This window comes from Pygocentrus nattereri, chromosome 11 (genome assembly GCF_015220715.1).
Source record: "Pygocentrus nattereri isolate fPygNat1 chromosome 11, fPygNat1.pri, whole genome shotgun sequence".
NCBI lineage: Eukaryota > Metazoa > Chordata > Actinopteri > Characiformes > Serrasalmidae > Pygocentrus > Pygocentrus nattereri.
The window spans coordinates 18985826-18999244 of NC_051221.1; the positions used below are offsets into that span (position 1 = coordinate 18985826).

Genomic DNA, 13419 nt, shown 5'->3' on the forward strand with positions numbered 1-13419 from the left:
GAGCTACAGAGGATTCTAAATGGAGATCCTTTGCACCAAAAGGAAAATATTAGTCTGTGACCAGGCATAAAGCTTGTCCAGGATACTTCTACACACTATCACAAAAATAAAAAAAATCAAACTCTGGCACAGACTTTGGCAAATGAATTAAGTGTGAAAGCCACAGGTTTAACTGTATTCAACACTACACTGCAATTAACACAATCACACATACGGTTCACACACCAGCAAGTAATCCTGAAAGTAGTCCTGAAACTTAAAACAACTTTAAAAATTAATCTGCCGTATTAATGTGCCGTGTCTGTCAGAAACTGGTGCCCAGCAAGGGTGTTTCACATTTTGTTTTCAATATTCATCTCCTGGCGTTTTACCACCAAGCAGTACGGGTGTCCACACTCTAAATGAGAACTTGATTGTCAGTAAAGTAAACTTTCATATTTGGTTTTACATGAACCACAGACAACAATGTTGACTTGCTAGGGGCAAGTGCAAGAAAGGAAGATGCACAAAAGTCACAGTCAAGTGAAGTGGTCTTTATAACGTTCTTCAATATAACTTGTATACATTGAAATGAAATGTCTTTCTTCAGGTGCCACAGTGCAACACATAACAGGAGCACAATCCACAGGACTACATAAAGTGCAGACTGGCATCAAAGCAGTATGTGAGTGATGAAGAAACTAGTCCACAGAGGGTCTAGATTAGTCCAACTCAGGGGGCTGCTGCAAGGTCTGGTGGTTGCAGGTCAGTGAAGAGACTATGAGAGTGAAGTGTCGTCCACAATGCTGGTGGCCTTGCAGATGCAGCACTTGTGGGAGAAGGTGTCGATGGTGGGTAAAGGCATCCTTTACGGGATCAAGGGAAGATCATACATTTTTTTTAGGGTGCTTTCAAGATGAAGTTGTGCATAAACAGGTAAAATCTGTAAAATATACAGTCCTAAAACAAGTCTTAAAAAGCATGCCAGTGCATACCAGTCATAAACATAATATTGTTTAATAGTTAATCAAGTGAAAGCTGTTTCAACAATGCTTTACAATGCTTTGCTCTTTGCTAGACCAAAAGATGCTGCTTCTTTCTTATGTACAAAGATGACAAGTCAATTTTGAAGTACAGCTTATACAGTGATGGGTTTTAGGTCTATTGCCAGCAATAAAACATTGACTGCATTCATAGATTACATCACCATAATCCAATACTGACAAAATGAAAACACTTGAATAACTTTTTTTTTTACCATCTCTATTTCTACATAAAAATCCTAATTCAATATTTTTTTTATTAACCCATCAAACATGTACACTAAATGATACCTTGTCATCAATCCAAATTCTTAAATATCTACAGCTTGGAACACAGCCAACAATTAAAGACTTTTCTCTTCAATGAGCATTTTTCTTCCTCCTCAACTGCTTAATTTTCCCCCCATGCTATGTGAAGCGATCTTAGGTTTGTGAAAGGTGCTATATAAATGTAACTTATTATTTATTTATTATTATTAACCATAAAATATCCCCATCACTTCTCCTTTTAACCTAAATAAGCCTGTCAACATTCATGTCAGCCATGCCTGCTTTTGCTGTTGTAACATGAAAGCGGACATGAAGCCCAGTCTGACATTCTCGTCCTGATTTCATTTCCCAAGAAAACAGAATTAGCAAGTTTCCCGTTTTATCATGCAAACCATTTTAGTTCATTGTGAAACTTCACTGATTTTTTTTAATGTCTGATAAGTTTTGATGCATTTGTTTGCGAATATATTCAAATTTACAAAAAGTCAGGCACAGACATATCTACCTACACCTTTTGAGGTTCCTCCCAGAATTGTTGATTGACAGCTTAGATGTGTGTGATTCATCCAATAACACTGAAAACCATGAAGTGAAATCAGGGCAGGGATGCGAAACTGTCTTTTATTCATAAAGCAAACGGAAGTGATGAAGCAAGTGAGCTGGAAGGCTCTCATTCACTGCTTTTGTTTGGAGCACGTGGGACACTGGCTGCCATGATAACATTATAAAATGCGCTGTTGAAATAAGATGTTAAATAAGATCCAGTGGCAGTGGATGTCCACGCAGCATGTTACAGCTGTCCTACCCGTTTTCTTTTTATAACTTCGTTTTTGGTCTTGTTGTAGAGAGTGGAGGGTTTGCTGTGTCAGTAAAATATCTTTGAGATGGGACGTGTGCAACATGGCACATGCAAAGCCCTGGTTCTCAATGGCTGAAAACTGGCGTGAAAACTGCAGGTCGCATAGCATTGCAGTCTCTCCTAGCTAGTAGACAAAAAGGCAAAGAGACAGATTTAAGACAAACATTTGGAGACGAATGGACTTCCTTGTATTTATAAGCACTGCAGTTGGTTTCCTGGTCCAATAAATCTGCAACGAGAGACTTTCAAACACTAAAAAGCTGTGAAGATGAAGTCGGCTTCTTTCAAATTATTTAAGATTAAGTGACTCTTATTAGTCCCACAATGGGGGAAATTTCACCTCTGCATTTAACCCATCCATGCAGTGAAACACCACATACACGCTTATGTGTATACATACACGCTTATACATACAGTTAACATACAGTTATGTTGGAAAAGGAAGGGGTCATCCCCAAACTGTTCCCACAAAGTTGGGAGCATGAAATTGTCCAAAATCTCTTGGTCTGCTGAAGCATTAAGAGCTCCTTTCACCGAGCCCAACTCCTGAAAAACAGCCCCACACCATAATCTCCCCTCCACCAAACTTTACACTTGGCACAATGCAGTCAGACAAGTACTGTTCTCCTGGCAACCACCAAACCCGGACTCATCCATCAGATTGCCAGACGGAGAAGCAGGATTCGTCACTCCAGAGAACATGTCTCCACTGCTCTAGAGTCCAGTGGCAGCGCTTTACACCACTGCATTTGACGCTTTGCAATGCACTTAGTGATGTCAGGCTTGGATGCAGCTGCTCAGCCATGGAAACACATTACATGAATCTCTCTATGCTGTTCTTAAGCTAATCTGAAGGCCACATGAAGTTTGGAGGTCTGTAGCGATTGACTCTACAGAAAGTTGGCACACTATGCGCCTCAGCATCCGCTGACCCCACTCTGTCATTTTACGTGGCCTACCACTTCGTGGAATATTTAGTAGTGAGGCAATTTCATGACTGGACTTGTTGCACCAGTGGTCTTCGATCATGGTACCATACTGGAATTCACTGAGCTCCTGAGAGCGACCCATTCTTTCACAAATGTTTGTAGAAGCAGTCTGCAGGCCTAGGTGCTTGGTTTTATACACCTGTGACCATGGAAGTGATTGGAACACCTGAATTCAATGATCTGGATGGGTGAGTGAATACTTTTAGATATATAATAATTTTTTTTTAGCCTATACTAGGACATCAACTCATACGGAGACATAAAATGTGGCTCCCAAGATGGTTTGATTTTTGTTGAAAGGACAAAATGAAACTCCACGTAAAAGTTCTGACCTACTATATGGCAACCTTTTATAAATTACGTCAACAACTGTCACTGGAACTCACAATAAAGCAACTGCACATACTGTGATTAGATGTAGACATGGTAAGAAGTCTTCGATTCCTTGATGACCCTGACAACCACTTTCATGGGGACTATTGTTCCATTGATAATACACAGTTGTACACTAAGATTTTTTTTCTTTTTTGTATTGAAATAAACTTCTGATTATGTACTAAAAATAAAACAAATAATAATAATAAAAGATTTTTCTGACAATTTCATTGTGGTAATATTTGAGAATGCAGCGTCAGAGCAAGTAACATTCGTTAATGGTTCGTTAATTCGTTAAGATGGTTAAATAGTTTTGGAAGGCATTACATTATTATACAGAGGTCTGCTGTGTGCTTCCACTCAAAAGACGTTGCTATGGTTCCTGGTCAGTGCTAAACTGACACAATTCAGAAAATGTCATCTTTCCCTACACCCACACTTTCCAGGCAAGCTATTCTATGTGAGTAAAATCTATGTAACATTTCAGTTCTGAGTGGAATTCAACATGTTTTTGTTATTCAAAAACTGGGCTACTCTCTGTGTTTGAGGTCAAAAGACCCCCACCCCACCCCACCATCTCACAATTATCTACATTGGCCCAGGCTGACATCTGTGATGTCAAATTTTCCAAGTACAATAACAACCAACACTTCTATGATGATGGTGTCTAAAATAAAAATGTTTTAAGCTAAATAGAATTCAAAAGGTCCTTGACTTCACTCCAGCCCTGAGAAGTTCCCATATGTGAATGAAGTCTTTTATAGTTTGTTTCTAGTTTCCAAACTGTCAATTTTGCCCAAAATGAGATGTCTAATCACCTCTTATGATTGAGTGAAACTCTTTCTTACTGGAAAGCAGTCATTTAAGAGAATTTGTAATTCTGGTAACTACTTTGTTTTTTTTTTTATTCATTATCATTTTTTCCCCTCTTTCATGTTAAGTGTACTGTACTGCTGCTGGTATTTCTGCTTTTGATTACACTGGGACTTTGGTGTTTTTCTTTTCCATTGCTATAATAATCATTTTTAATTAAGCCACTACCAAAACAATAAAACATGTTCAAAGCTGCTGTATGTCTTCACTGATCATGCACACACATTTCAGATGGGCTCACTTTTTCAACTAGTGCTGGGCGATATGGAAAAATGTAAAGATTATAATTCAATTCAAGTTTTCACAACGCACAGTAAGTCATAACATAATTTTGGAAATAAACAAAGTGCCACACTTCAATAATACCATCAAAAACTATATCCAGTTCTTTGTACTGAACATTTACATAATAAATTACTCTAAATCTAATTACATAAGACTTTTTAATGCTCATTTTGGAATCAAACACAGAACGGGTTTAAGTCCAGAGGAGATAAATTACATCACAGTATGTATCAATATAACGATCAATAGTGTCTTACTGCCCAGACCTATCTGAAATCTAAACTTAGTTAAGAGCTAAATAAGTGAGCATAAGTGGGAAAGATACAAACATAAGCTAGTGTTTTAGAAGAAAGCGGTTGCCTTGACTCAAATACTACAAAATATGTATGCTAAAATGTGAAAAGCACACGACCATTACACTGAATCAATAAAGTTCAAGTATTAATTAAAAAAAAAAAAAAGCATTTAGAAGCAACTTGGGCGGCAGTGGTGGATCTGCAGGATGGCAAAAAGTGGCAGCTTCTCCCCGTCAATAGTGCATGCAGCCCCAATTCTGTAGCCCTTAAAATATGATGCAAAATTTTATTAAGCATGTGCCTGTACTCCCAAAAAGAACATTGCGTCCCAAAATAAAATCTATTATGCTATTCGTTCAAATGGCCTAGCAGACACAAGAAATCGAGACAAACAATACAGAAGCAACTCAAAGCAGTCATCTGGGTAGAAAGTACAGATGGAAACAGCAAACTTTCTGTGGGAAGTTTCACCTGGAAAAATGAGTAATTAATGTAGAGTGGATTGAATTCCATTTCAGTATCATAACAGCACTACACACGGCAGGTCAGAAGTGGTGCACTGACTAACGCGAACACAAGCACATGTCAGCAGCTACCCTGTAAGCTAGTATGTTAAGTGTATAAAGATAGCTACACTGGAGTTGCATTTTTGCCTGTTAACATTCACTTGTTCTGAACTAAAGTTTACATTACATCACACTATATTTTGAATTTAAATCTCCAAATTTGGTGGACAGATGCACCTGGAGAGTGCAACAGAGTAGAGAATATTGTTTTTAAGACACAACGGCTTTTCAAATACAAGCTGATATTTTGTAAATTTGTGGCTTTGGCTTTGGAAATTAGTAGAAAACAACATTCAGTACTTATGATGCTAAAGCTAAAAGCTAAAATGGGTAGGTCAAACTATTAAAGCAAATAGCTACTTGCACGTACAATCAGCAAAGGTAGAAATGTGTATTTGTGCAGTATGCTTTAACACCTATGCTTTAAATGCAACAAAGTTTAGGATAAGTTTTCTGTGTTGTTTTTGTTTTGTTCAGTGCTCTTCGGATGTTTTCACTAGGCAAAAGTTATGTCTGTGGTGACTGGACTTATGATTTATATAGAATGGCTGCAGTGTTGGTTGGATTTATGTAAATAATTTTTGATGTAACACACTGCATGAACCCCTGTCAAAAGTCCTTGCCACTACTGGTAAAACTTTCAAGATCCACCACTGCTTAGAGGTCAGTAAACATGAGTTAAGTGACCCTTTCAAAATTGTTTTAATATATATATACACATATACATACATATATATATATATATACACATATACATACATATATATATATATATATATATATATATATATATATATATACACATATACATATATATATACATACATACACACACACATATATATATATATATATATATATATATATATATATATATATATATATATATATATATATACATATATATATACATATATATATATATACACACACACACACACACACACACACACACACACACACACACACACACACACACACACATATATATATATATATATATATATATATATATATATATATATACATACATACATACATATATATATATATATATATATATATATATACACACACACACACACACACACATATATATATATATATATATATATATATAAAAGCTACTCTTATGTACCTTCAAATTTCATGTGATATGATGAAACAGGAAGAACTACAATGGCAAAGAGCTTTTGGAGAAATGTTAGCTGCAAGAGCACACACTCTAGAGTGTGTATAGCATTCTTTTCCATGACAATAGAAGACACATAAAAGGTGCAGGAAGACACTTGTGATTCAGACACCCACTCATCCAGCCAGAGGGCTTTTCCCTGCTACCCTACCCTCTTTCTCTCAATTTCACTCTAGTCTTTCCACACACCTTTATGAGCATTAAAGGGCAGCCTAAGTGAATCAGGGCAGTGTTTCTCAACCCTGGTCCTGAAGGCCCACCGACCTCCACTTTTTAGGGCTTTCCCTGGTCCAAACACACCTGATTCAACTTATCAGCTCATTAACAGCATTACTTAAAGCTTTCATCTTTGAGAAACAGGAGTAAATCTAGCTCCACTCTTGCCTGATCTGAACAAATACCCAGGTGTTTTTATCCATCCTTCCACTGTGAGAAATCAGCTTAATGCTACAAGTCAAAAAAAGACTGTAGCTATCAAAAAGCTGTTACTGAGAAAAGGAAACAGACAAAACAAGAACACCTGCAAATCAATCAAAGATGCTGCTCGTGGTCTTGCAAACAATGGACTGACCACCCCAAACTCAATACCTCAATCACTACATATGTTTGGGATTACTTGGATTGAGAGAAGTGCAGCCAACACTGTGAAAAAAAATCCCTGCAAATTTCTTTGAAAAACTGAAAACATGTCTTTTCAAGGCAAAGAGAAGGAAAATTTAAAAATGTATAATTTCTTTAGTCGTTGAGGATTTTCTGTAATTTTCAGTAAAAATGTTCATGCTTTTCTGGTTTATTGATGCTGCAAAATGATTAAGTATTACTTAATGGCTATTTTGACTCTAAATAAATTAAAGGCAGCCTCTGACTCTCTGGCATAATACTGTATATGTATATGGATCATTCTACCTAATGAAATTCAACCTGCAGTCCCACAGTAACAAAAAAATAAACTATTCAGACATCAGATATTTACCAGGATCATTTTATGATCTATTTAAACCCATAACATTAATAAAGATAGTGGTAAACTACATCCATACAAATCATTGATAAGGTTTTTTTCTATTGGGAGGTGACCATCTCAATTTGAAGAAAATTGCATTTTCTTCAATGCTGTACTTAAAAATATTTTGATTTCTTTAAATGATGGTGATGATTCATCACAGGTTTACGTTTTAAATTTAAAAAATGTATTAAAAATCGCTGTCCCTCTTCATCCCATTTCATGCCTCTCAAATCTCAAGGAAACTGTAGTTAGCTTCTTTTTCGCCTGCTTCTTGTTTGAATTTTCCTGTTCCACCTTAAATCAAATTTCAAATCAAATCAAATTTATTTGTATAGCGCTTTTTACAACGGATGTTGTCACAAAGCAGCTTTACAGGATTTCAGAAAAGACAAAGTTTCCACAGGACTGAAAGAATGTACAGAATGTACAGAAACCCCCCAGTGGGCAAGCCAGGGGCAACAGTGGCAAGGAAAAACTCCCTCAGAACTGAGGAAGAAACCTTGGGAGGAACCAGGCTCACCAGGGGGGACCCATCCTCCTCTGGTCAAACTACCTACAAGTGATTATACTACTAATATTAACAGCAGTAATATTGATATTAGGAATATCTAGGAGTCTATGAGAACATCAGGGTAGGGTGGGCAGCTCATCCAAGGTAGTTGGTGGTAGGCGTGGGCAGCTGGTCTGAAGTGGGTAGCAGGGGGGCTCGGCAGTCAGTCGTCCTTCAGTGTCCAGCCGGACATGTGGGCAGTTGTATACTCGGAAAAAAAAAAAGCAGGTAAATGGGATTAGTTTTGTTCTATCCGTTTGTATATAAACAGGGAATGTAAACATTTACAGAGTGTGGCTAACGACTCCGGCAGATCTGACTATGACAGCTTAACTAAAAGGAGAGAACCGGAAGGACACACAGACACGGCAGCACTCTGAAACAGTTCGGCATCCCTCCACTCCACCGTCCACAAACTTGAGTGACCGCGTGCGAGCAGCGGGACGACAGCACCAGCGTCTCAGTTTACTATAATTCCCTGTGTCCATGGACCCCTGGATCTGCTGCCTTTATCTAGGGGGGAACATTACCTACCAAAAGCTAAACTGAACAAGTGTGTTTTCAGCCTAGTCTTAAAGAATGAGACTGTGTCTGAGTCCCGAACAGTTTCTGGAAGATCATTCCAGAGTTTGGGGGCTTTATAAGAAAAAGCTCTTCCCCCAGCTGAAACCTTCTGAATTCTAGGAACTATTAATAAGCCAGCGCTCTGGGATCTGAGTGGTCGTGATGGCTCATAATGAGAAATAAGGTCTTGCAGGTATTCAGGAGCAAGACCATGTAGGGCTTTATAAAGTCAGTAAAAGGATTTTATAATCAATACGGAATTTAATAGGTAGCCAATGAAGTGATGATAGCACTGGACTAATATGCTCAAATTTTCTAGTTTTAGTGAGGACCCTAGCTGCGGCGTTTTGGACTAGTTGGAGTTTGTTTAAATTCCTGCTCGTGCATCCTGACAGTAGCGCGTTACAGTAGTCTAGCCTAGAAGTAATAAAGGCATGTACTAGTGTTTCTGCATCACGCAGGGACAGGGCATTTCTGATCTTGGCGATGTTGCGAAGATGTAGAAAAGCTGTCCTAGTGATGCTGCCTATGTGTTGATCGAATGATAAATCTGAATCTATTATAACGCCAAGATTTTTTGCTGCTGAGCCAGGTGTGGCTGGAAAGTCGGCGAGATTTAAGATTAAATCTGGTGATTTACTTCTTGCTAATTTTGGACCCAGAAGGAGAACCTCCGTTTTGTTACTGTTTAATAGGAGGAAGTTGCGTGACATCCAGCCTTTCACGTCTTTTACACAGTCCTCCATATTCTTTAACCTGTGTTGGTCATCAGGCTTGGCTGATATGTACAGTTGAGTATCGTCTGCATAACAATGAAATGACACAGCAGTTACATTCAGGCACCTTAGGCCAGCATAACCATAACCGGAGCCTATAAAACCAGCACAGCTAACATGACAAAACAATCCTCTTGCTTCACAAATGGGTTATTAAACATACTGAAAAGGCTAAAAAGGTTGCCCTCCATGTGCTCACCAGAGGTAGCCTGACTGCCATTAGGTACCGAGATGAGATCCTCAGACCCCTTGTGAGACTATATGCTGGTGCGGTTGGCCCTGGGTTCCTCCTAATGCAGGACAATGCTAGACCTCATGTGGCTGGAGTGTGTCAGCAGTTCCTGCAAGATGAAGGCATTGAAGCTATGGACTGGCCCGCCCGATCCCCAGTCCTGAATCTGATTGAGCACATCTGGGACATCATGTCTCGCTCCATCCACCAACGCCACATTGCACCACAGACTGTCCAGGAGTTGGCGGATGCTTTAGTCCAGGTCTGGGAGGAGATCCCTCAGGAGACCATCCGCCACCTCATCAGGAGCATGCCCAGGCGTTGTAGGGAGGTCATACAGGCACGTGGAGGCCACACACAATACTGAGCCTCATTTTGACTTGTTTTAAGGACATTACATCAAAGTTGGATCAGCCTGTCGTGTGTTTTTCCACTTTAATTTTGTGTGTGACTCCAAATCCAGGCCTCCATTGGTTAATAAATTTGATTTCCATTGATGATTTTTGTGTGATTTTGTTGTCAGCACATTCAACTTTGTACAGAACAAAGTATTCAATGAGAATATTTCATTCATTCAGATCTAGGATGTGTTATTTGAGTGTTCCCTTTATTTTTTTGAGCAGTGTATATATATATATATATATATATATATATATATATATATATATATATATATATATATATATATATATATAGACACCTAAAAAACACCTTGTAAAAACATTTTAGAGCAAATGCAAACAACATTTATGCAGTAAAAAAAAAAGATGTTTCTAAAAAAGTTGATCTCTCAGCTTTTTTTTGGTTTTAGAAGACCACACTTTTGATTAATCTCGAAGCTCCTGGTCATTACACTAATTTGTTAACTTCCACCATCAGCCCATTTGATTTTAATGACTTGCTTTAATTTCACACTAGAGCAAATGGTGGAACATGATGCATCTTACGCTACAGAATCAAATCACATCTGAAAACGGATGGAAGAAAAAGTGGCTTAGAGGTTAAAGTCTCAAGCGCAGCTATCAAAACTTTGGATAAAGAACTTGTATGAGATGGATGCAAACGCCCATTTTTCTTTTTTGCAAATGCTTAAAGACAAAAGGTTTTTAGGGGTGTAATGTGATCTCATAAAATTCAGGGTACTGTCAAGGGGTGAAAATGCATTTCTGTTCCAATTTTACAAAAGACAGGCAATGCCAAAAGTAAGCAGCCATACAACGTGTAGACAAAGCAACAAAATAAACTCAAAAAGATATCTAATGTATTAAAAAAAAAGAAGGCTAAACCAGGACTTAAGCTAGGCTCATCATTCTAAGAATCCCCAATGGCATTTCAGTAGAAGTTCAAATATAGTTAGCGGTCACATATCACAGCTTTGAAATAATTAAATATCCTAGGAAGTTACTAATTAGGAAATTCTACTAACTGGGAAATTCAAAAGAGCACTCAAAGAGTTGGACTTTTCCCCCCCATATACTGCATGACGTAGGTGCACAGGGTGTGGTAAACCAACAACAGAAACTAAAATCAACAACCATCAAAAATAACTGAATGTAATGACAAAACCTCAATCACAAACCACTGTATATGCTATGACAAGTGCATTAATAATCTGTCCAATGACATTTGCAAATTACCTTGTCCTTAATATTTCATGGGCTAGGATTCATCTTAGTAAGACTGCTATACTTAGCACCCTCAGTGTGACACTAAGATAAGATGGCTAAAGATAACACCTATGGAAACCCTGGAGAGGTGTAGCGTGCTTTTCCGTGACAACAGCAGTCCGTTGACACTATTAGGCCTAGACTAACAACTTGTCATTCAGACACCCACTCTTCCAAAGGCTGCCAGAGGGCTTTTCCCTGCCAACCAGTCTCACTGGTCTTTCCACATATGACCATTAAATAATATATTCTAATGAGGAATGTCTGACAAATAAGCACATCTTCAAGCACACTGATCACACATAACACTTGATAAACACATCATCCCTAAACTCAAGACCCCCTGTAATGTAACCCTTAACTATGTAGCCTTTCTTTACATTATTTATAATGTATTTTAAACCATAAGAAAAACCAGAAATTACTGAATAAGACATGATTGCAGACAAGATCAGGTGATATTTTCTAATCTGCTTCTTCTTTGAGATGACCAGACTACTGAATGAACTGATAAACCCCCCCCCAAATGCACCTGGACAAACGTAGATCCTTTCCAACATCTACAAGAGACTGATCACATACCCCTTTAGCACCACTGCACACCTGCACCTTTACTTCTTCAGTTATCTGAATGCTGTTATAAGACCTCAGTCTTTCTGTACAGTTAACAATGCCTGCACAAGTTCCTTCATCACTCATATGCTGCTCTGACAGCCATCTATGCGTATTTATGTATATAGCTCAATGTCTACTATTTGTAGAATGTATTTATTGTTCTGTATATTTGTCTTATACATTTATTGTATATTTTGCACTTGTCTCCCACGGTCACACATCTATACTCTTTGTAGCCCTGTGTAGTGTGCTACACAGTGGAGCCTGAACATTTCGCTCCAACGTATACAAGTCATATCGAGGAATGACTAAGACCAACTGAATTGACTTGATCTGGCCTATATAAAAAGCTCATAATTATTTAACATTATCCATAAAGATCATACATCTGACTATCAAAATGGACATCCAGTGGTCAGATCTGATTCTGTTGGGGCTCTGCTGGATAGATTCATCTCAAAGTGTTATGGATGATCTTGCATCATTTTAAGTAAAAACCATGTCACGCAAACAGAAAGCACCATGAAGGAATACTACTGCAGTTCAACTCCAAATGAAAGAATGCAGGAAAGCTGATCACAGATGGCATAAAACCATCCTTCAGATTCAAAGAAATCTTCAAAGATAGATTGTATGTTAACAATATAATAATGTGCCAAGCTAGTCAATCCTTTTTCTCTAGCATTATCAACAATAGCATTAACAACAGCAAAATACGCTTCACCATGGTTGACAAAATAACAAAGTCATCAACATATGCAGCCCCTGATTGAGTATTAACTGAGAGATTCAATGGGTTTGCAGACTAACACTAAAATCCATATCAGACAAGCCATTACAACATCTGTATCCACCAAGAGCCTATGTTCTGTCCAATACCATGTGTTTGGTTTAGGGATATCAAAAATAAATTCTAATCGATATATTGAGTCATCTCAAATCATCCACTTGCCGTCTCAACAGGTTACCAATCAAGAATGTGTTACACTCCGTACCAGCAGCATACTTCAAATAGTAAACACCTAACTCATGTTCCCAAAAAAACAACTCACTAATGTTGAGCATTTTTACAAACACATTAAAAGAGGCAGTTGTGAAGCCCCATTTAAGGAAAGAAAGACCTAGAAGGAACGCTATCAGTATTTACAGACCTATTGCAAATCTAACTTTCAATAAGAAAATTGTCTTTACGGAACTTACTGACTATCTGTCCCTAAAAAAAACATCTAGACAAATTTCAGTCAGGATTTCGGCCTAATCGCAGTACTGAGACAAATAAAAT

General features: G+C 37.9%; 1 protein-coding gene across 2 annotated transcripts in view; it reads right to left on the reverse strand.

Annotated features, from left to right (window-relative positions):
• Nucleotides 1-518: 518 nt before the first annotated feature.
• The window catches only part of adad1 (adenosine deaminase domain containing 1 (testis-specific)), a 47976-nt gene continuing 35075 nt past the window's right edge, over nucleotides 519-13419 (reverse strand). For both annotated transcript variants that reach the window (XR_005130963.1, XM_017716877.2), the window contains one exon: nucleotides 519-845. The gene's annotated coding sequence lies outside the window, so the exon portion shown is untranslated. The remainder of the gene's footprint in view (nucleotides 846-13419) is intronic.